This window comes from Anolis carolinensis, chromosome 2, assembly GCF_035594765.1.
Source record: "Anolis carolinensis isolate JA03-04 chromosome 2, rAnoCar3.1.pri, whole genome shotgun sequence".
Taxonomy (NCBI): domain Eukaryota; kingdom Metazoa; phylum Chordata; class Lepidosauria; order Squamata; family Dactyloidae; genus Anolis; species Anolis carolinensis.
This window is the reverse complement of record NC_085842.1, coordinates 206,621,038-206,643,755: the sequence shown is the minus strand read 5'-3', so window position 1 is coordinate 206,643,755 and position 22,718 is coordinate 206,621,038. Positions and strand designations below refer to the sequence as shown.

The window sequence follows — 22,718 nt, the reverse complement described above, 5'->3', positions numbered from 1 at the left end:
GCGCTGTTACTTTCCCACCAGAGCAGTACCTACTGATCTACTCACATTTGCATGCTTTCAAACTGCTAGGTTGGCAGAAGCTGGGGCTAACAGCAGGAGCTCACCCCGCTCCCCGGATTTGAATTGCCGACCCTTCAGTCAGCAAATTCATCAGCTCAGCAGTTTAATCCGCTGCACCACCAGGGGCTCCTAAAAACACCTAAAGAGACCCTAAACACTCTTAATGCTCATCTGAACACTGTACAAAGTGCAGTGTTATTTTTGCTGAGCAAATCTACACAAGCTAGAACCCAGGTTGCCTACTGTAGCAATTGGCCTAAAACAGCTTCTTTCCTGGAATGTGCACTGCTTTTAAAACTTCATTATTTCAATTTCAAGCTTGGTTCTTCTCTCTGATAGAAGAAAGGATATTTTCCTGCTTCACTGGTTTGTTTAGGGGGAGGGAAGACGGTTTGAAATGTTCAGATAATAAGGAGTTCCCATAGTTAACAGGGTGAGCTAATTAGTCCAAACTCACATTGCATTTGTGAAGTGGGCTTTTGGAAAATATCCTACAGATTTTGAGGAGCTCTGGGCCTTTGGCAGAGGTGAGATCTTCAATGCCCAGCTGCTTGAGAAGAAGACTGCAGCTGAGATTAGAAGGTTATGAAATATAAGAAGAAAGCCAAGAGGAAACCAATTAAGAATCATTAGAGTCAAATGCTCCTTGGACTGTGCTGAGCTCTGAAAGCAGAGAAGAAACTAAGAGAATCCATGTAAAAACTGCAGCAAATATTTTCATAATGAAATCGAGCAATTTAAGGCAGTCGCGGATAGTGAGATCCAGACTGTGGATAACAGAAACCCACACCGCGGATACCAAGACCCATTAAGCAAGTAACCGATACTGGCCTCCGAATGCCTGTGGATCAGTGCCTGGCGAGACAAAAAAGCTATAACCCAATATTCCCCAATCAAGAAGTCTCACCAGTTGAAGAGGAAGCTGTAGTTCCCTGGCTCACCTGAGTGGGGAAATTTCTGATATTCCTTAGCATCTCCTGACAGTCTGACACATCTGCTGCAAGAGTGTGTTTTATTTGTTTGTTCAGGTGCAAAACTAGACTGTGACTATCCTGCATTCACTCTGGCTAAGACACAATCCACAATCCAGGTGCCGCTATTTTCCATACATAATGTATGTATTTGTATTAAAAGCAACAACAACATAGAGCAATCAGTTGCTGGCTACTTACACAAAGCCTTTTGACTGGTAACTTTCTGAAGCATCTTTATTCCAGACCCTGTAAATGTTCTTTTTGGGTGTCCAATAGCTTTAATTTTTCCCGTCAGCATGCAGGAAAGGGGACATGCTGACTGGGGCATGTGGGTGGGGGATTCTGGGAGCCCCAAAAGTAAATTTCCCAAACTTAGCCCTTTGACCTCTTCACACGAGCTTGATTTTGGGGGTGGCAATGGTTTCTTTTCAGTTCAGCCATGTAGCCCAATGGCTCCTATTGCACTCCGGAAAAGTATTTCCAGAGTGGGTCCAGGCCCCTACCTTGGCAGCATTCAGGAAGAGCTTGAAAACCTGGCTCTTCACACAGGCCTTTGGCTAAGGATTGCCCATCTCCATGATAAATCTTGCATCTGTGACCATTTCCCTATCAATTGCACTTTTCTGGCCTTGTCAATTTGATATCCATAGGGCTTATTCCCATCCCAAGTTGCTCTCTCACGAATCTACAGCACTTTATCAGCTACCTCATGTCTACAAATTTATATGGTGCACTTTAAAAAAATTGTGTTTCAATCATGTTTTATTAAGTTACTATTTTACTATTTTATCTTTATATGTTAATGTTTAAAATTTTATAACTGCACCTTTTTTCATTTGATGTGTTTTACTTCGTTATTGTTTTTACCTGGTCATGACCCCATGTAAGCCGCCCTGAGTCCCTTCGGGGAGATGGTGGCGGGGTATAAAAATAAAGTTGTTGTTGTTGTTGTTGTTGTTATTATTATTATTATTATTATTGACACAACAACATTGTATGACACAGCAAACTAGATAGATATGCTGGATTTCGTATCACAAAATCACAAGTCGAACACTTCCCAAGTGTCTAGGACTGTGTGATGTATTTTCGGATGATGCACGCAGATCCCAGTAGGGTGGCCTTTTGCAGTTGGCAGATCGTAATTTTGTAAATGTCTATTGTTTCCAAATGCTGGCTGAGATCTTTTGGCACGGCACCCAATGTGCCGATCACCATCGGGACCGCCTGCACTGGTTTTTGCCAGAGTCTTTGAAGTTCAATCTTGAGGTCCTGATAGCGGCTGAGTTTTTCCTGTTGTTTTTCGTCAATGCGAATGTCATCTCGGATGGCGACATCAATGATCCAAACCTATTATTATTATTATTATTATTATTATTATTATTATTATTATTATTATTATTGCCGAACTAGAAAAAAAACCCTGCTGCTGCTGCAGAAAAATTGCTAGTAGCAAACAACAGGAGGCTCCCTGTCCTTCCATAAGGAAAGATGGGTCAAGCCGGGTCAAGGAGGCTTTCCCTCATGTGATGAGGCAAAGGGGAAGCTGGGACAGTGCAGCACATGGGATGACAGGTCCCCATGCCCCTTGGATGCACGCTGCGGGAACATGGCAATACTGCCTGATTTCAGTGGCACATGTTCCAAGGTCCTTAATCTTTAACTTGGGACTTACTGTTAACTCTAAACTGCTCCTGATATCTACTGTTAAGTAATAAAAGGGCGGGGGAGTAAAAACAAAACAAAACTATATATAGTATGACCCCTTCCTTTATCTGTAGATTTGATATGGTTTCACTTACCCACACTCCCAAGACACAGGTCTTTGTGGGCATCCTTAGGTCCTCCAGTACAATTCTGTTATGCTTCTGCCTGAAGTATAGCCAAAGTACAGTGTTCACTATCTGTGGTGTCAGGCATCCATGGGGGTTCTTGGAATGTATCCCTTGTGGATATGGTGATTGTACTGTACAATCATCCCTACACATTTGTACTGTACAGTCATCCCTTCCAACCCACAATGTCAATCAACTTCCAGTGAGGCTTCATGACACAAGTGAAGTGAAAGCATGGTAAGCCGCCACGGCGCAACATGGGAGATTTCCTGTGTTGCATAGGCAATAATGGAGGAAAACCAGGTGGCAGAAGCTACCTCCCATGGGATGGGATGAGTGGCAAGGTGGGAGATGTGGGATGTGGGGAGATGGGTTCCCCACATCCCACACCGGGGCCTGCTGGATTCGCCACAAAGAGTGACGAATCCCATTCTTAATGTGATGAGGTCCTAAAAATGTTACAGTAGAGTCTCACTTATCCAACACTCGCTTATCCAACATTCTGGATTATCCAACGCATTTTTGTAGTCAATGTTTTCAATATATAGTGATATTTTGGTGCTAAATTCATAAATACAGTAATTACTACATAGCATTATTTCATATTGAACTACTTTTTCTGCCAAATTTGTTGTCTAACATGATGTTTTGGTGCTTCATTTGTAAAATCATAACCTAGGCTTTTCCTTAATGCCTCCTTATTTTCCAAGATGTTCACTTATCCAAGGTTCTGCCGGCCTGTTTAGCTTGGATAAGTGAGACTCTACTGTATTTCTAAAAATCCTTAGGTGCTCCAATGTGATTCTATGGTCAGCTTCCAGCAAAAATTGACCACAGAGTTGTGGTGGAAGACTTAGAAATTCCTAGACAGGAATTTTCTGTTTTAAAAAAAGGAATTCCTTTATCTGAAATGTTTCATTTTGAGAGGGCTTCCATACCCCTAGCCCCAGAAAATGTGGAGGACTGGCTATTATTGTCTTCCTTCTCATCATCTCTCTTCTGTTGTACTACCATTCCCCCACTAGTTATCTTCTTTTTTATATTTAAGAAGAGGTCCTAAACAAAATGTCAGATCCAGCTTGGTAACAGGATGGTGAGTATGTGTGTGCATGTATGTGTGTCATACGTGGAGTGAAAGCCTTCCATTCATTCTTTCTACCTGACAGCAGCAGGCAAGCCAAACGGAGGTGATGAGTTGCCTTGGGACAAAAGCCAGTCCAACTTTGTTTCTGTCTCTCACTCTGGATCCTCTGAGACATTTTGCACGACCAATAACCAAACCTCTGAAAAGACAAGTCCTGGAAAACCCCATAGAAAATCAACTTGGCTGTCCACCCAGTGTTTAGCCCCCCTTGGACACACAGAGAGCAACTGAACTCACTCTGTCCCGTCTTCGCCAGAAGACCTTAGGCCACCTGAGACAGAGGAATGCATTCCAGATTTGCCTGATGCCAAAGAACACATCCTGCCCCCCTTCTCTCTTCCACCCTCATTCCCGCCCTCCCTCCCTTTGCCTCTAGCCATACTTTTGCTCAGGCTGGAATCCGGTTGTGTCATCCAACCTCTTTGCTCCTTTTCTTCCAGTCAGCCCAGTCACCGTTGAAGCCACGGGACCCTCTAGCTTGCATTTTTCAGCATTCTTTCATCCTGCTGGGCAAAGATAGAAGGCGGCTTTGTGTGAGGTCACTCCCTTAGCCTGCAAGGAAGTCATATTGGGGCACCCTGGCCAGTGGGGTTGGGACATTTCCAACTGACAGCTTTCTGGATTTTTACATGGCACACCCATTTCTTTTGGGAAAGTCACTCTTTCAGAGGGGTCTGGAATCTAACCTTAAGGCAAAGGCTAACTTGAGAGAGAAGTAACACACCTTATCAAATTTCCCCAAAGAAGAAGTTTGAATATATTGACATTTATAAGATCTTACAAAGAAGACAGTTGAGCACTACATCAAGCAATAATTATGGTTTTTTCATAGATTTTACTAGTCTTGATTTTGCTAGTACTTGGTTATTTTACTCCTTTAACCATTAGCCTGTGGCATGTAGATTTATTGCAACTGCAAAGGCTTAAGCTTGTTGTCAAGCCATGCCCCCCCCCCCCAAAAAGAGTTATGGTTCAATAAGAGACTACAAATAAATATATGTGATTTTTCCTTTTATTAAAAACACCAGAGGTCCAGAATTGTGAAGTTCTAAAGATTTAGAAGATTGGGAATGGACCTAGCAACAGCTGTACCCTTTAAACTCTATCATATCTAACCATTTAATAAATTGTATCAATTTATGATTTTTGCATGACTTGTATCTTTCTCATTGTGTACTGTATCCATTTCTTATATGTAGTTTATAAAATATTTCCTATATTATCAAACTATAAATGAAGGCAGCCACCTCCCTGTGACCCTGTTTGCATAATCCCTTGGGCGCAGATCCCAATAGGGTGGCCTTTTGCAGTTGGCAGATTGTAATTTTGTCAATGTCTATTGTTTCCAAATGCCGGCTGAGATCTTTTGGCACGATCACCACCTGGACCAACTGGACTGGTTTCTGCCAGAGTCTTTGAAGTTGAATCTTGAGGTCCTGATAGCGGCTGGGTTTTTCCTGTTGTTTTTCGTCAATGCGACTGTCACCTGGGATGGCAACATCAATGATCCAAACCTTTTTCTTTTCCACAACTGTGATGTCTGGTGTGTTGTGTTCCAGAACTTTGTCAGTCTGGATTCGGAAGTCCCGCAGTATCTTTGCGTGTTCATTTTCCAATACTTTTGCAGGTTTGTGATCCCACCAGTTCTTTACTGCTGGGAGGTGGTACTTGAGGCATAAGTTCCAATGAATCATTTGGGCAACATAGTTGTGCTTCTGTTTGTAGTCTGTCTGTGCAATTTTCTTACAGCAGCTGAGGATATGATCAATGGTTTCGTCAGCTTCCTTGCACAGTCTGCATTTTGGGTCATCAGCTGATTTTTCGGTCTTGGCCTTAATTGCATTTGTGGCTTGCTCCTCGGCTGCAAGAACAAATGCCACTTTGTCGTTGTGGGGTGGCTTGACTGCTCTAATGATGCTGAGAGCTGTGCCGGCGGTAATGTAACTACCGGCAGGTCCAACCAAGCCAGAGAGGTCTCAGCTGAGGAGTAGAACTAAGAGCACCTAACCCATTAGCATTATGGAAAATCAAACCAAAACAAAGTCTATACTGGCTCGGTCGTTGCCCAGGATAAAAAGGACCGCGGTGGATGCTGCTGAGTCTCAACATCCATTGACAAGTGGGCTACGGAATCAAAATACAAATGAACAGTCACAGAAGCGGCAGAAATATACAATGCCAGAAAACCGCACTATTATTACAGTAGAGTCTCACTTATCCAACACTCGCTTATCGAACGTTCTGGATTATCCAACACATTTTTGTAGTCAGTGTTTTCAATACATCATGATATTTTGGTGCTAAATTCGTAAATACAGTAATTACTACATAGCATTACTGTGTATTGAACTACTTTTTCTGTCAAATTTGTTGTATAACATGATGTTTTGGTGCTTAATTTGTAAAATCATAACCTAATTTAATGTTTAATAGGCTTTTCCTTAATCTCTCCTTATTATCCAACATATTCACTTATCCAACGTTTTGCCGGCCCGTTTACGTTGGATAAGTGAGACTCTACTGTATTATTATTATTATTATTATTATTATTATTAAACCTGGGGTTTTTGCAAAGGATAATACACCGCTTCCTAAACTGTGGGTCCAGGCCCCAGATAGGGTCCCCTTAGTTCAAAGTTGGGATCACAAAAAATTGGCCACAGTAAAAGTTTTCTGAATGTCACCTAGTGTCTATTTTAGATATTTACACAAATCTGTTGTGCTGTGTTTGTAGTGAACTCTGCAGAAGATGCTTCAGCTGTACTTTGAAAAAGAAAAACCAGCCTGTTTTGTCAAGCCTTGCAAATGCTGATTTGTTATCAGCAAAGATTTGGTTTTTATATCTATTTCACATACCTATATACCCAGGATCGTGTACAAATTTATCAGGCCAAAAAGGGTCCCGTGAGGAAAAGTTTAAGAAAGTTTAATAGGCTTACTTTGATACAATTATGCATCAAATCACATAAGGACACTATCCACACATATACTGTTCTCCACTAAACTAGAAACATTCTGTTCATATTTCTGTAATAATTACAAGGTCTTCCTCTGAAAATGTTATATCAATAGTGGTTTCCACCTGAAGCAATGAAGTACTGAGGCACCTGCTCTAAGACTGGCTTCCTATCTTGACTGTATCAAAATGTTGATGGCATCATAGTCCCCGACGCCTGCCTGCCTGCCTGTTAGAAGTCGTTGGCTGCCCCTTGATCTCAAGAACAAAACATATGAGTCCCTAGAGATGAAGGTAAACACACAGGATCTGTAGCTGGAAGGCTATGAAAAGAGTCAGCTAATTCCTTCCCCTGCTGCACAGAAAAGAACACACAGCACAAACAGAGGCCAGTGAATTACTGTTAATATTATAGGGACCGTAAATAGCAAGTGAAGAGAGAAAGCTATGGGTTGTACCACAGAGTGGTAGGAAGCTCAAACAAAATAATATTGAAAGAGGCAGTCCCACCCCATTAATGAAGGGGGAATGTCAGTATGGTTGGCACTGCTACTTCTAATCCGGCATGTAAACTGTTGGGGTGTGCAATGCTGGGAAATCAACTCAGTTTTGCATGAGGGCAGATCAAGCACGACTGTCAGTTTAATGTGCCAGCAGTCATAGAAGTGACATTTGAAGTGAATTCAGAATAGACAGCAGATACCTCCAGCATATCTTTTTAGCACTGTAGTGTCCTAAATGTCAATTTTCTCGTCATTCATATTGTGGAAGACTATGGGTCAGATTTCCTTAGAAACTAAGGTTTGTGAAAGGCAAAAAGAAGTACAAAACAGTTTCAGTAACTTGCCAGGGATAAATATCAGCTTCCAAGAAGAGACATATGAAAGTAGGGATCTTTGGAGCTTGTGAAATAAATTTCTCTCATCTTTCAAGACTGGTACTTCTTCCTTAGTTGACAAGCATATATCCAGAGTTGTTGAATGCCCACACTTCTGTTCTTAAAGACATCAATGAAACACAACTGGGCATGCTTAAAAATACATCACCAGCAAAAGCAACTTCTCTTCTGCTATGGGGCTTTTTGAATGGTGGAAATTGAGGTGCCATAGGTCAGAACTGTGCACATGTGAATTGTTGGGTTTATGATCGATAGCTAAATGGTAGCCTTTTCCTTAAGCCAAATGCCTACTTTCCAAGCTCTCCATTTATGACATTACACCTCTATAGACACAGGCGTTAAAACAGAGACATGAATAGATGCTCTGTTACCAGTTACGAATCATTTATTTAACCTCAGAGGTGGCTTTGCTTCATCCCCCAGCAGAACGCAGCACTAAATGTTTTCTATTTATATTTCCTTGCAGACACAGGCATCCCTTGTCTGCTAGCATTGCCTTTGATACCAATATATGCTGCATGATTCTGCAATCCCCAATGTGAACACCAGAGCAAACAGAGAGAAATGGAGTTACAGCAGTGTAGCGTTGGCACGAGTGAGACCCAGATACATCCCATGATGCTAAATAAAGCCAAAGGCATGAATGAGAGAAACCGCACATAGGTAACCAGCTCGCCTCCCTTGATCTCTGTGTTGGGGTGGAAATTTCATCGTCCTGGGCCTCTATCCCAGAAATGTTCTGCACGTGCAAAATCCCCATTACCATACCAATGCTGCTTGAATTTTAAGACTGTAAATGTCTACCCTCAGCTCCTGGAGAGATAGGAGACTTTGTGGCATGGGAAGACTGCTCTAGCCCTCTCTGGATGACTTGTAGCCCCATATACTCTCACATTTCACAGATAAAAACTGGGGCAAATGTGGGAGTGTAAGCAATATCAGTATGGGATCAAGATTGCAAAAGTTATGAATGAGGAAGAACCTTCAGCTCTTAACTGAGCCTACAGGGAAGGGAACATTTCCACTCCTTCTCCTCTCCCCCTACTGAGCTAATTGATGCAAAGTATTTTTTACAACTTGAACTCAGTTTGCAGCAATTGAAGTTAGCCAAAGACAAAGGTTACTGAAGGGAATGTGTGCCAAGTTTGGGTCCAGCTCCATCAAGCCATGTATGAGTCTTGGTGGAACCAACCAACCAGTATACATATGCAATACATAATACTTCACTTCACTTCACTTCACTTCACTTTATTTCTTAATTAGTTGCTCTCCACCAGAGTGCTCCGAGCGACTTACAATTTAAAATATCATTCCACAATATAAAAACATTCAACATAAAAACATTCAACATAAAAACATTCAACATAAAAACATTCAACATAAAAACATTCAACAGTGACTATTTGGCAAATTAGATCTGATTTACTTAAATGCACAACCAAACAGCCAAGTCTTGAGCGCTTTTCCAAAAGGTCGCAACTCCGATATTGCTCTAACATATGGAGGCAATGAGTTCCACAGAATTGGAGCATAGATCGAAAAGGCTCTACGCCTTGTAGCTTCCAGGTGTACCTCCCTAGGGCCTGATACGTATAGGAGATTTTCCTGGGAGGATCGAGGTGACCACTGATACCTTGGTTTTTATATATATAAGATATCCCATCACACGGCCCCAAAGAATTCTTCAGAAGGGTTGATAATTTGGAAGGAAAAAGTGGCAGTGTTATATACAAAGACTTTGCGCCTACATGTCTCATGACAAGAGCATTAATTTTCACCTCCTGTGTGAAATGGTAAGACCTTTGGCTCATGCTGGGTATTTGTGATTGCTGAAGCCTAGAACATTTATCAACAAGAACCTAACAGTATTTCTAGTCCTCAGACAGTTAAATGACAGAAATAACCTATCCAACCTAACCTAACTTATCCTTGAAGGCATAACTCTAACAATGTGCAGGACTTGGTACACATTAATATAGTGATGTTGGAAGAGGAACAATTTTGGGGCCTGATAAAGAAATTGAGTGAGGCTTCACCAGGAAAATACGATGAAATAAGAAGGGAAATGTAAGATGATTTGTGGTTGACCTGCTTGACCTCCTTTTCTAGCTCTATGGTTCTATATTTAGTTACCATAAGGACAGAATTGGATGGTTAAAATCAAGACCCTGAGGAACATGATTTGTCCAGCCTTTGGTGTTAAGGGAATGGAGATGACTTTTTAATCCTCTGCTTGTTGTGGTGAGGTAGGGGGAAATTCAAGGTATTTCCAGACAGACATCTCCTAATGCTACCATTGACCATCCAATCCAAAATATTGTCTGGGCCTTTGACTTTTCTCTTGGTGATCACATGTAGAAGATTACGATGTCTAGACACCCTGGAAAAATTGTGAATGAGGAAGTTTCAAGTGAAGAATAGATTCCGCATTCAGAAATCTCCCGTATTTCTTGTATACTTCCCCCTTTAAATTATTTTGTGATTAAATCAAACTAAGATGCACAGTCTCATATATCATAGAATTATTGAGGTGGTGGAGACCACACGTGTCTTGCAGGAAAAGTACATCCAAAGTATCCCCCAGAAGCTTCCACCACACTCTGAAGCAGTGAGTTCTAGAGCTGGACAGCTCGGATGGTCAGGAAGTTCTTCCTAATGTTCAGGTGAGTCCTAGTCTCCAGGATAACAGAAAACACAGTATTCCAGGTGAGATTTGACCAAAGCAGAATAGAGCGGCACGATGACTTCCCTTGATCTGAACTCCTTTTGATGCAGGCCAAAATCCCATTGGCTTTTTTAGCTGCTGCATCACATTAGCAAATAGAAGGAGAAAACGTGGAGGCAGTGACAGAATTTATATTTCTAGGTGCAAAGATCAGCTGCAGATGCAGACTGCAGCCAGGAAATCAGAAGACATCTACTGGGAGGAGAGCAATGGCCAACCTTGATAAAATGTTTGAAATGTATATTTTTAATTCATAATGTATTTTAATAGTTTTAAGGAGCCCCGGTGGCAAAGTGCATTAAAGCACTGAGCTGGAGACTGAAAGGTCTCAGGTTCAAACCTCGGGAGCGGCGTGAGCGGCCGCTGTTAGCTCCAGCTCCTGCCAACCTAGCAGTTCGAAAACATGCCAATGTGAGTAGATCAATAGGTACCGCTCCGGCAGGAAGGTAACAGCGCTCCATGCAGTCATGCCGGCCACATGACCTTGGAGGTGTCTACAGACAATGCCAGCTCTTCAGCTTAGAAATGGAGATGAGCACCAACCCCCAGAGTCAGACATGACTGGACTTAACGTCAGGGGAAACCTTTACCTTTTAATAGTTTTGACTGTTTTATGTGCTGTTTTATATTGGTTTTTATGGGCATCTAATTGTTGCCACTGTTGTAAGCCGCCCTGAGTCCCTTCGGGTGAGAAGGGCGGGATATAAATGTGAGAAATAAATAAATAAATAAATAAATTTAAAAAATAGTGAAGAGCAGAGACATCATACCAGCAACGAAGGTCTGCATAATCAAAGCAATGGTATTCCCCATAGTAATCTATGGATGTGAGAGCTGGACCATAAGGAAGGCTGAGCGAAGGAAGATAGATGCTTTTGAACTTTGGTACTGGAGGAAAATCCTGAGAGTGCCTTGGACCGCAAGAAGATCCAACCAGTCCATCCTCCAGGAAATAATGCCCAACTGCTCACTGGAGGGAAGGATACTGGAGGCAAAGATGAAGTATTTTGGCCACATCATGAGAAGACGGGAAAGCTTGGAAAAGATCATGATGCTGGGAAAAGTGGAAGGAAAAAGGAAGAGAGGCCGACCAAGGGCAAGGTGGAGGGATGGTATCCTTGAAGTGACTGGCATGAACTTGAAGGAACTGGGCACAGCGACAGCTGACAGGGAGCTCTGGCGTGGACTGGTCCAGGAGGTCACAAAGAGTTGGAAACGACTGTGTGATTGAGCAGCAGCAGCATCACATTGTAGGGTCATGTTCAACTTGTTGTCCATGTCCACTGAGACTCCAAGATCTTTTTCACATGGACTCTTGTTGAGCCAGGCGTCACCTATACTGTATCTGTACATTTCATTTTTTTCTGATTGAATTCTATAGCTCTAAACTGGCCCCCTCCTCAGACACCCCCCATGGATTCATCTTGGGCAATCTACTCAGCTGTGTCAAAGAACCCCTTATCATCCCCAGCATGTTCTTGTTCTACATCCTCTATGATTGGGGAGTTAGCTTCTAGTTGATTCTGTGACTCCAGATTCTGTGTTTGTGAACTGACCTCATCCTCAGAGACATTCTGTGTGCATCCATCATTGACAGTCCATTCAATTGTACCCAAGAATCTCTCATCCTCCTTAATATGTTTTAGTTCCTCACCATCTCTGACTGGGGAGATAACTTCAATTCAACTGTGTAACTCCAGATTCACAGAACGATGCCTAGTCGCCCTCTTTCTATGTGCCACATTCTGCCAAGCATTGACTTCCTCCACATTTGAAGTGACCTCCTCATAGCCATTCCCTTTGGGTTCTTTAGATGTGCATTGCATAGCTAGGATGGTCTGTTGATCTGTGTCCAAGTACAACCCAAGCTCCCTAATGCCCTTAAGTGTAGCAATTTGGGCCTCCAGTTGCTCGATCTTCTCTTCCAACAAAGAAACCTGTTTGCACTTGCTTCAGATGTAGTTTGCCACATCTTCCAGCAAACAGACAAACATCAAACAGGTTCTGCAGATAACAGAAGCTGCTTCTCTCTCCTTGATAATCTGGTGTCTCTCTCCTCAAAACTCCTGTACCTCTCCTCAAAACATCTCATTTATCTCCTGCTTTATGTTATTCAGAGATTATTGTTGTTTAGATGACCTGAGTTAGTTGACTAAGCTTCCTCTTCAGCTCTGAGTCTACACAGCTCAGGTACTGCCTTCTGGTCCTTTAACCACCACTCTGGTCTCTTTCCTTTCCCAGAACACCAATTGCCCATCTTACTCCCCACTTCTCTGGCATATAGAAAAGAGGAACAAACATTTGGCAAACATGTTATTTGACGTTTTTAATATTTTGTCACATCTGTACTTCACATAAGAAGTAGGCAAGTTGTGAACCTCTAGTTGTTGTTAGACTATCAGACTTGAAGATTGTTTGTGTTGGCAGTGGCTGATAGGAACTGCAGTTGAACAACATCTGATGGTCCATACGTTGCTCTTTCCTGTATTACGTTAAGTTGTATGTATCACATCATAAATACCCAGAGCCGGCCCTAGGTATTTTTCAAGTGTAGGTGAACAGAATTTTGTCCCCCCCCCCCCCCCAACCAATCACTGAAAAATAAAAGCGTTGGATAAGCGAAAATGTTGGATAATAAGCAGGGATTAAGGGAAAGCCTATTAAACATCAAATTACATTAAGATTTTACAAATTAAGCACCAAAACATCATGTTTTACAACAAATCAACAGAAAAAGCAGTCTCGGCTGCGCCCCTGTATGTTTTGCGCCCGAAGCGACTGCTTAATTCGCCTCATTGTTGGACCGGCTCTGTAAATACTATATGTCCCCAATGAAATAAATATATAAATGGAAAAGACCTTCATTGGATGATAGAATTTCCTTCTTATCATGCTCAGTGCATTAACCGAGTGAAGAGAATGAAAGTGGGATTCATGCAGGAAATCATTTAAGCAGGGCTCCGTCCTGGGCCCGGTTCTGTTCAACATCTTTATTAACGACTTAGACGAAGGGTTAGAAGGCACGATCATCAAGTTTGCAGACGACACCAAACTGGGAGGGATAGCTAACACTCCAGAAGACAGGAGCAGAATTCAAAACGATCTTGACAGACTAGAGAGATGGGCTGAAACTAACAAAATGAAGTTCAACAGTGACAAATGCAAGATACTTCACTTCAGCAGAAAAAATGGAATGCAAAGATACAGAATGGGGGATGCCTGGCTTGACAGCAGTGTGTGCGAAAAAGACTTTGAAGTCGTCGTGGACAAAAAGTTAAACATGAGCCAACAATGTGATGCGGCAGCTAAAAAAGCCAACGGGATTCTGGCCTGCATCAATAGGGGTATAGCGTCTAGATCCAGGGAAGTCATGCTCCCCCTCTATTCTGCCTTGGTCAGACCACACCTGGAATACTGTGTCCAATTTTGGGCACCACAGTTGAAGGGAGATGTTGACAAGCTGGAAAGCGTCCAGAGGAGGGCGACTAAAATGATTAAGGGTCTGGAGAACAAGCCCTATGAGGAGTGGCTTAAAGAGCTGGGCATGTTTAGCCTGCAAAAGAGAAGGCTGAGAGGAGACATGATAGCCATGTACAAATATGTGAGGGGAAGTCATAGGGAGGAGGGAGCAACCTTGTTTTCTGCTGCCCTACAAACTAGGACACAGAACAATGGCTTCAAACTACAGGAAAGGAGATTCCACCTGAACATCAGGAAGAACTTCCTCACTGAGCTGTTCGACAGTGGAACTCTCTCCCCCGGGCTGTGGTGGAGGCTCCTTTGCAGGCTTTTAAGCAGAGGCTGGATGGCCATCTGTCGGGAGTGCTTTGAATGTGATTTCCTGCTTCTTAGCGGGGGGTTGGACTGGATGGCCCACGAGGTCTCTTCCAACTCTACTATTCTATGATTCTATGATTCTATGATTCTAAGCGTTATCCAGGCAAAGTGCTGGGTTTTTAATGAACAGCAATGTATTAACTACTCTGATCTGAAGGATTTATACTGTAAAACTTCTGTGGAAACTATGTAAGGAGTTGCCTGCATACACAACATCTCAAACCAAAATGCTTGGAATTGGAGGAGACTGAGGTGAAGATGCAGGAATGAGCTCATAGGTATTGCTGGGTTTTTAAGCACCAAACGGCTATGAGCCATAAATGACCCATAGAACCATCATAAAGTAAACAAACAAATAAACAAGAATGTCAGGCTTTGGCTTATTTTTTCTGCAGCTAAAAATCTTTACTTTGCCCTCTCACCCCACACTTTCTACAGGAGTTTGCTTTTCTAAACTGTCTATTTTGGAATCTATAGCTAAGTTAACAAACCCACACAACCCCACCTGTCCTCCAAGGACACAAAGACAGCATTCTCTAGAGGGGCAAAGCACAGGCCACTTGTGAATTATAGCTTAGGAGGCCAAGTGAGTTGTGAGTTGTTAACATTACTGGCACAGAGGATGAAATAGACAAATTGCCCACCATCCCATTGATAATGGAACCTTGGACAATTGTCTCCAGACTTCTGCCTGTTCCAGTGAAAGAAGCCAGGTGAGACTGCCATGTTCCGAAAGAGGACCTTTCACACCTTCTGTTATTTTCAGTCAAGATAATTAAGGCATTCGAAGAAAAATATACTTGAGATTTGAAAATAAACTGTATGTTCATGCTCTCCATGGTGTGATCTTCCAGATTCATCAGTGGAGGAAACAGGAGTTTTTGGCTGTTCTTTGAATGAGTCCCTTTCAGCTTACCATCATTTTGTGGTAGGAGAGCCACATGGGCTGATGTACCCATCCATAGTCATGTAACCATTCATAGCATGAACACCATAGTCTCCTCCAATGAAAACCAAGATATATATGGCCAAGTAACATCAGAATATAATCAAGATGGCAAAAGATATTATTGAAGAAAAATACATAAACTCGGAAAGAGTGCAGCAGATTGCTTTTGTCTAAGCCTTCTGAGAAGGGTAAGACACCACTCCTCCTTCCTTCTTCTCTCTGCTGAATTAACAAAGTAGAAATTACTTTTCCACTTGAACTCAGGCCATGTCCATATCAGCAAGAAAAAAATGGATTCACCCAAAGCTGGCAGTCCAGATGATGTAGTTTCTGCTTCTTTTCTTTTTTCTTTTGGTCTTCAACTGACTTTGCTCTGAGCTAAGCAAAACCAGGCAAAACTCTGATGTTTCCTAGAAATTGTGGTGATCTTGGATTCTTTTGCCATGTGGACAGCTGGATCAGGTCTGATTCAGCCCAACTAGTTATCCCTAAGGTGTAGTGGCTACACTAGGATCACAGTAGTCCAGATTCAAATCCCACTCATCTGTGAAACTCATTGGATGACCTTCCTCTAAGCCATCTCATAAGGTTGTCCTGTCAGTAAACAATAGAAAAACTTATAATGTGCCCTGAACTCACTGAAATAAAAATTACAATTTAAAATGAAATGGCACTATACTGTCATATCTGGGATTATAATTCATCGTGTGTGATGAAGTCCTTAGATATGAAACTATTGCTTTTTAATTGCCATATGTAGCTTACCTCTGAGATGAACTTCTACATGAGAAAAAAATAGTCAGATTACAAAGGCACTACTTGTTAATGCACCTCTTGGTATCCAGCTATCTAAACCATGGTCATTGAGCCCAATTATGACAGCATATATCTACTTAACCAATTGCAGACAGAAAGACTGTGACATCACAGACCCAATGACTATCTTTTGCCTCAGGTTGAAACTCTCTCTGTCCATCTTGGGAAAGAGGTGGGATATAAATTCAATAAGTAATATATTAAAATGGAATAGTTTGTCAGCATGGAGATCCCATAATATATAAACATTCAGGCCTCAAAATTGTTGGTCCCAAATGAAGCAGATCCATTGAATCAATGGCATCATATTAACTCAATGCACGTTTATGTATGCTTCATTGACCGAAGAGGTCTGTTCCATTTGGAGCTAACAATTGGACTTAGGCCACTGTGAAACATCCATATACAACGTTATACTGATACATGGGTGCTCCACAATGTCCCAGATATCTTCATATAGGGATATATCAAGCAACAGGCATGGGAAAGAAGCCTGTAAAAATCCAACTAAAGACATTTGGGGAACTGACTAGGACAGCTTTAATAAGTGTCCCAGATAGTGGGAAAGGAAAGGAGAGGGGAATGCAAAAGGATCGAAACATAAAGTTACAATCAGAAGAAGTGTATAAAGGGCATGCAGACCAATGTGGCCAAATCTTTGAGTATAGAGGAACTCAACCAAGCCAAGTTATGACAATTCAGGAGCCACAGTCATCAATGGCACCACATTGTCTGTTGACAGTTTAATTACTGTTCACATATTGACTAGAACGCAGAACTATTTGATGTTTATTTTTGCTTCCTCAGTTAAATAAAATAATAAGGACAAGGTTTCCTATATTTTCATCTACAAATGGCTCCACAAACACAAACTGATCTATTAAACAAAATCCCTTCCAGTACCAAAAGCAACTGGATGGAAAAGCAATTAGACATGTAAAATGAAAACCTGATCCAGAATACGGACTATGGCCAACCCAAAGGAGCTGAGGCACTGTGAAGACCAAACCTTTGGACCCGTCCATCTGTCTTTCCATTCAGTTGGGTTTCAGAGGAACAGTTGAGTGAAGAAATGAAAACTGTCACTTGTTTCTTCTCCCTTGATGTCTGGGAACCACAAACATTATTTTACCTGATTGGTCTTCAACTTTTTCAATGTCTAGGGTTGTGAGACAGCAACCCAGAAGACTGGTCACTCCATACATTCCTTCCTGGGTCTTCTCATCCTTTCCTTTCCTCTCCTCCATTTGCCATAATTTATAGGACTCCATGGGTGAGATCCAATATTGCACGAGTGGATTTCTGTTGAGATGTTTCCAACTCCTGTCACACTCCAAACTATTCTAGAGGGTCCTTTGAAAGTAGTGTAATAACAAATTTACTCCAGCATTTTACAGACAAAAGCCAGGACCTGTGTGACCAAGCAACATCACATGTTGTCAGATGTTAATAAGGTAGAACACAAGCAAAAAAGGCGACAATAGTTGGCTTTTGCCGAAGTCAGCTGGAAGGGAAACCCTAGTCTCTTAGAGCCTTAGTTCAACACTCAAACCATGTACTATGTTGGCTCTTTGGAGGATGGCTAAACAGAAAACTACACCTGCTTGACTAGGTCTTGAAGACAATTTAGCTCTTCCCCAACACTTAGTAGGCATGGGCTGCTACTATTAAGTTAACCAGAGTAGGTACCCACAAAAGGAATCTTCATTTCACACTTCTCTTTTCAGTATTAATGGGATTGTTGATTTGAAAACACAGCAATTCTTTTTTCATAGTTTGGTTTCCAAATTCATAATAATTCCACATCCCTTTTCCTTTGTAGATGTATAGTTTGGTTTGCAAATTCGTAACAATTCTATATCCTTTTTCCTTTGTGTGTCTGGATGGTGTGGTGTCTTGTCTTGCAGACAGCTTAGGCTATGACTAATGAACCTGAACTGTCTTAAGACCCTATCGTCCTTTTCTACTTGGCCTAAAGTGAAAAATTTGCAAGCAGCTCCGTCTGTTCAGCTGCAGACAGAGCTACACTCACATGACACTTTGGCATTGCTTTGAGGCCAAAGGCAGTTTTTCAGTAATTACAGAGATTTATGATGATGTTACAGGAATGTACTTGCAGAGCTAGCAGTCTGGGAGCATAAGAGACAGGCAATCAATCAGAAAAACCTAATTTATACCTGTGGTGGTGACCAGAGACTGGCCTTTTGATTGTGGCACCTTCCTTATGGAATCCACTCCCCCAATTCTAATTTGCTTGACATCAACTGTGGGCTTAGCCCAACTGGCAAATTATGTCAGAATGTGCCACTTTTCATTGTTGCACTCCCCATGTTTATTTTGAAGTTCCATACCAGTTTTATTTTGTCTTAGTGTATTTCCTGGTAATTGCTATCAGTTGTCACATTTTTATTGTGGCAACTGATGCAATTTTTCCCCCTGTACTACTAAAATTCAGCCCATTTTGATAAATTGGCCAACCAATCCTAAGTAATGAGTGTATGTGGAAAAGACTACATTGTGGAACAGCTACTGTATCTAAAGTCCTGGCATGATATTAATACTATATTGTTCAGTTCTCTGACATTTAAAAATACATGTTCAATGCTTCTCCATTGTATATGTAGTTTGCACTTACTGGGAGTTGGAAACAGGTTTTGTTCTTACAAAACAATGAGTACCACTTGCTTATTTCTACCTGTTACCTCCACACAAAGCCCTAAACAGTTTGGGACCCACCTACCTTAGAGACCGCATCTCCCCCTATGAACCTGCACGATCTCTTCGCTCTTCGAGGGAGGCCCTCCTCTCGCTCCCACCATCTTCGCAGTTGCGGCTGGTGGGGACGAGAGAGAGGGCCTTCTCTGCTGTGGCCCCCCGCCTCTGGAACTCACTCCCAAGGGAGATTAGACAGGCCCCCACCCTCCTTGCCTTTCGAAAAAGCCTTAAAACCTGGCTTTTCCAGAGGGCCTTCGACGACTAATTTTTGGGGGTTGATTTGTCTGCCCATTTAATTTAATTAGAGAGTGTTCTGCCATGATTATTGATACCTTGCTGAATACTTCTGCCACGAAGCTACAGAAGCCCTCTATTTTGGCCTAGAACTGTTTTATCTCCTTGTTTTTAACATGTGATGTATGTATTGATTGTATGACTGCTTTTCAAGTTTGATTTTACAATGTGTAATTTGTCACTGTTTTTATTATTGTTGTGAGCCGCCCCGAGTCCCCTCGGGGAGATGGGGCGGGATATAAGAATAAATTTATTATTATTATTATTATTATTATTATTATTATTATTATTATTATTATTATTATTATTTAAACCATTTTCCATTCATTATTTTGCCAACAATGTTATCCTATATTTATTTATTTATTTTACATCACTTTTACCCGCCTTTCTCCCCAAGGGGACTCAAAGCGGCTTACAATAAATAGGCAAAAATTCAATGCCTAAAAACAATGTAAAAACAACAATTCATATAAAACCATCTACAAAACAACAATTCATATAAAACAGATACCATTACAAAATAAAATCACATTATATAAAATTTTAAGCATGTCCAGAATCCTCAATAAGTCTTCATACAGGTCATGTAAAGTCCATGTTCTGCCATATATCTGCCTTTGTCTATTCAGAAATAAGCTTTATTGAGTTTGACTTGATATATTCCATGGTAACCAAACCTTATGAGAAACAACTTAGGGAGTTGGATATGTTTATCTTGAAACAGAGAAGACTGAGAGGTGGCATTAGAGCCATCTTTAATTATCTGGAGGGATGTTATGCAGAAGCTGGAGCAAACTTTTCTTCAACTGCTCCAGAGGCTACAACATGAATGAATGGTTTCAAATCACAAGAAAAGAGATTTCACATAAATATTAGAAAGACCTTATTTCCTGCAAGAGCTGTTTGACAATGGAATGGACTTCCTGGGAAGGTGATAGATTCATCATCTTTGAACAGAAAGGTATTTGAACAGAAATTGGATGGCCATCTTGCAAGAATTTCTTAATAATAGATTCCTGAATAGCGAGGGTTTGGACTACAGCAGTGATTCCCAACCTATGTAAAATATGGTCTGCCCCCTCACCATTGCTATACCATTGCAACAAGAGCGATTGGTCTCGTGAAACTCTCTTATAGTGCCAAGACAATAGGGATGTTGGGAGGAGAGAGGCTGACTACCCACAAAAGGTGCAACAACAAGCCTCCTGACTGCTGCTTCTCCTCCTCCTCCCTCCCTTGGGGGAGCCGTTGCATGTGGCGCCTGAAAGTGGGGGTGCCTTGGTGTCTTCTTTTTAAAGCCTGTTCCTGGGGTTATTTGGGGTGCTGATTCAAAACATTTCATTGGATAGACCATATCAGCTCTAGATGATTAAATATGGTTTTCTGTGGGTGAGCAGATGGCGACTACTGGATGGCATGTGTTCTGTATCAGAAACTAGAGCTGATGTGGTTTATCCAATGCAATTTTCTGAATCAGCACCCCAAATTACCAAACCGAATCTAAAGTTGACCAAAAACTCATTCATAATCCGTTTGGTACTAATGTTGGAAAGTGATCCCTGGTCAAAGTGGTCCCTTTGTAGTAATCTATAAAAGTGACAACAGGGCATTGAATTCATACTGGCTTTTAATTGTAACCTTGAAGAATATCTCCAAGGTTTTGTTCTTTATAGTTATGTGCCACCAAGTCATTTTTTATTTGTGTTGACTCTATGAATAAGAAACTCCTAAGACAAGATCAAAAGTGCTATCTGTGGTGATTAACTGTATTTGTAAAATACATTCAGTACCTTGGATAGCTTTTTAAAAGTTCAGGCATAGAACATGGAAGCCACTAGATGCTGATGGCCCATGGAAAAGAAAATGGTTGTGTGCATTTAAAAACAAAATTTAACATAGATTCCATGTAGTACAGATTTATACTTACAGTGGAATTTAAGGTGGGTTCTGAGCTTGAAAAATGTAGTAGTAGATAAACCAGCATTGAAACAGGGCCTGTTGTCTCCATATTAAATGAAGAATATTTACTGAGATATAAAAGAACGGCAGGCTAGGATCATTCTGGAGGCCTGTCGAAAAATGGCAAGGCCATTTCTTTTTTGCAATTTTTTTTCGTGTCAGGAGGGACTTGAGAAACTGCAAGTAACTTCTGGTGTGAGAGAATTGACTGCCTGCAGGGACGTTGCCCAGGGGACGCCCGGATGTTTTTATCATCCTTGTGGGAGGCTTCTCTCATGTCCCTGCATGGAGCTGGAGCTGATGAAGGAGCTCATCCTCGCTCTCCCCAGGTTGGATTCGAACCGGCAACCTTCAGGTCAGCAACCCAACCTTCAAGTCATCAGTCCTGCTGGCACATGGGTTTAATCCACTGTGCCACTGGGGACTCCTCTTTTTGTGATGATACGATAATGTTCCTTTGGGATCTGTGCTGTTGGTTGTGTTTTGATTGCATTGTTATCACCAAATGTGCTATTAATGGATTTTGTGGAATAAAATTGATACCTGCATTTTGTTCAGTGTTCATTTTTGGTGGACTCTTTTCACAATTTGATGCACTAAATTGATTTTCATAGGCCAGATTTCTAAACAGACAAGAAATCAAAATTGTTGACTTTCTATGTTTCTTGTGCTTCAGAGTCCTACACATTTGTACTATTCTTACACGTGTTACTTCAGAAAGAAGCAGCATTTTCAGCTACAGCTTCAATTTTATGGCAAACTAAGCTTCCCCAATTTCACCTTAAATGTCCAGGTATGAAGATTTTGGCTTGTCTGAGTCCGTCTTGTTCATTTTTTCCTGTCCAGGTAGAGGAGCCAGGCACCTGGCTTCTGCTTCTGTTGCCGTTGGAGATGCATGAAAAACTATTCATGAAGGACAGTCTGTTTAGGAGGTGTTTATATTACTCTGCTGGCATAAACATTTTTAAAGGATATGATCCCGATTCTGCAATTTCAAACAAAACTGCAATTGACTTCAGCAGGATTTTTGGTGAGTGACAGAATCAAAGAACAGATCCACAGAGGAATTTGAAATGTTGACACTGATGCATGATGGGTGCCGCGTCTCCTCTTTTTCCCCTCCTTGTTCTGCAATAATGTTACACGTGAATATATTTTATTTTGTTCAAAATAACTAACCACGTTAGGATAGATTATCCACTACATCCAAATTGGCAAATTAACATGGTTTTTAAATGGTAAACCAACTGAAGATTTTCTGAAACTGTTTGTGGACTATTTGAGAAATACGAAATCTGCAATGCTCTGTGGTTATGGCCATTAGTAACTAACTAGCATATAAAATGTCTGGGATTGCATTTCCCTTGTGGCTCTTTATTTCCTTCCCTGTTTCCCTCATACACCTTGTGATCTACATATTGCCCTCCTGTGGTTACATGTGAGTACTGCATACATGTATACCTATAGGCCAGTAGCTAATCCTTTCTATCTGTGTACTGCCAGTTTTTAATGTTTTAACCCAAAATGGGGTGGATTTTGTATTTGAAACCCCA

At 41.4% G+C, this 22,718-nt stretch overlaps 1 long non-coding RNA gene across 2 annotated transcripts in view; it reads right to left on the bottom strand.

Annotated features, from left to right (window-relative positions):
* LOC134296501 (uncharacterized) overlaps window positions 1-16,521 on the bottom strand; it is a 70,602-nt gene extending 54,081 nt beyond the window's left edge. Inside the window, exons 1-2 of one of the 2 annotated variants that reach the window (XR_010003277.1) lie at window positions 16,144-16,521; window positions 4,396-4,516 (exon numbers count right to left, since the gene is read on the bottom strand). This is a non-coding gene — a long non-coding RNA (uncharacterized LOC134296501). Of the gene's footprint in view, window positions 1-4,395; window positions 4,520-16,143 lie in introns of both variants that reach the window. The other variant, XR_010003278.1, reaches the window with a different exon arrangement.
* Between the last annotated feature and the right edge of the window lie 6,197 nt (window positions 16,522-22,718).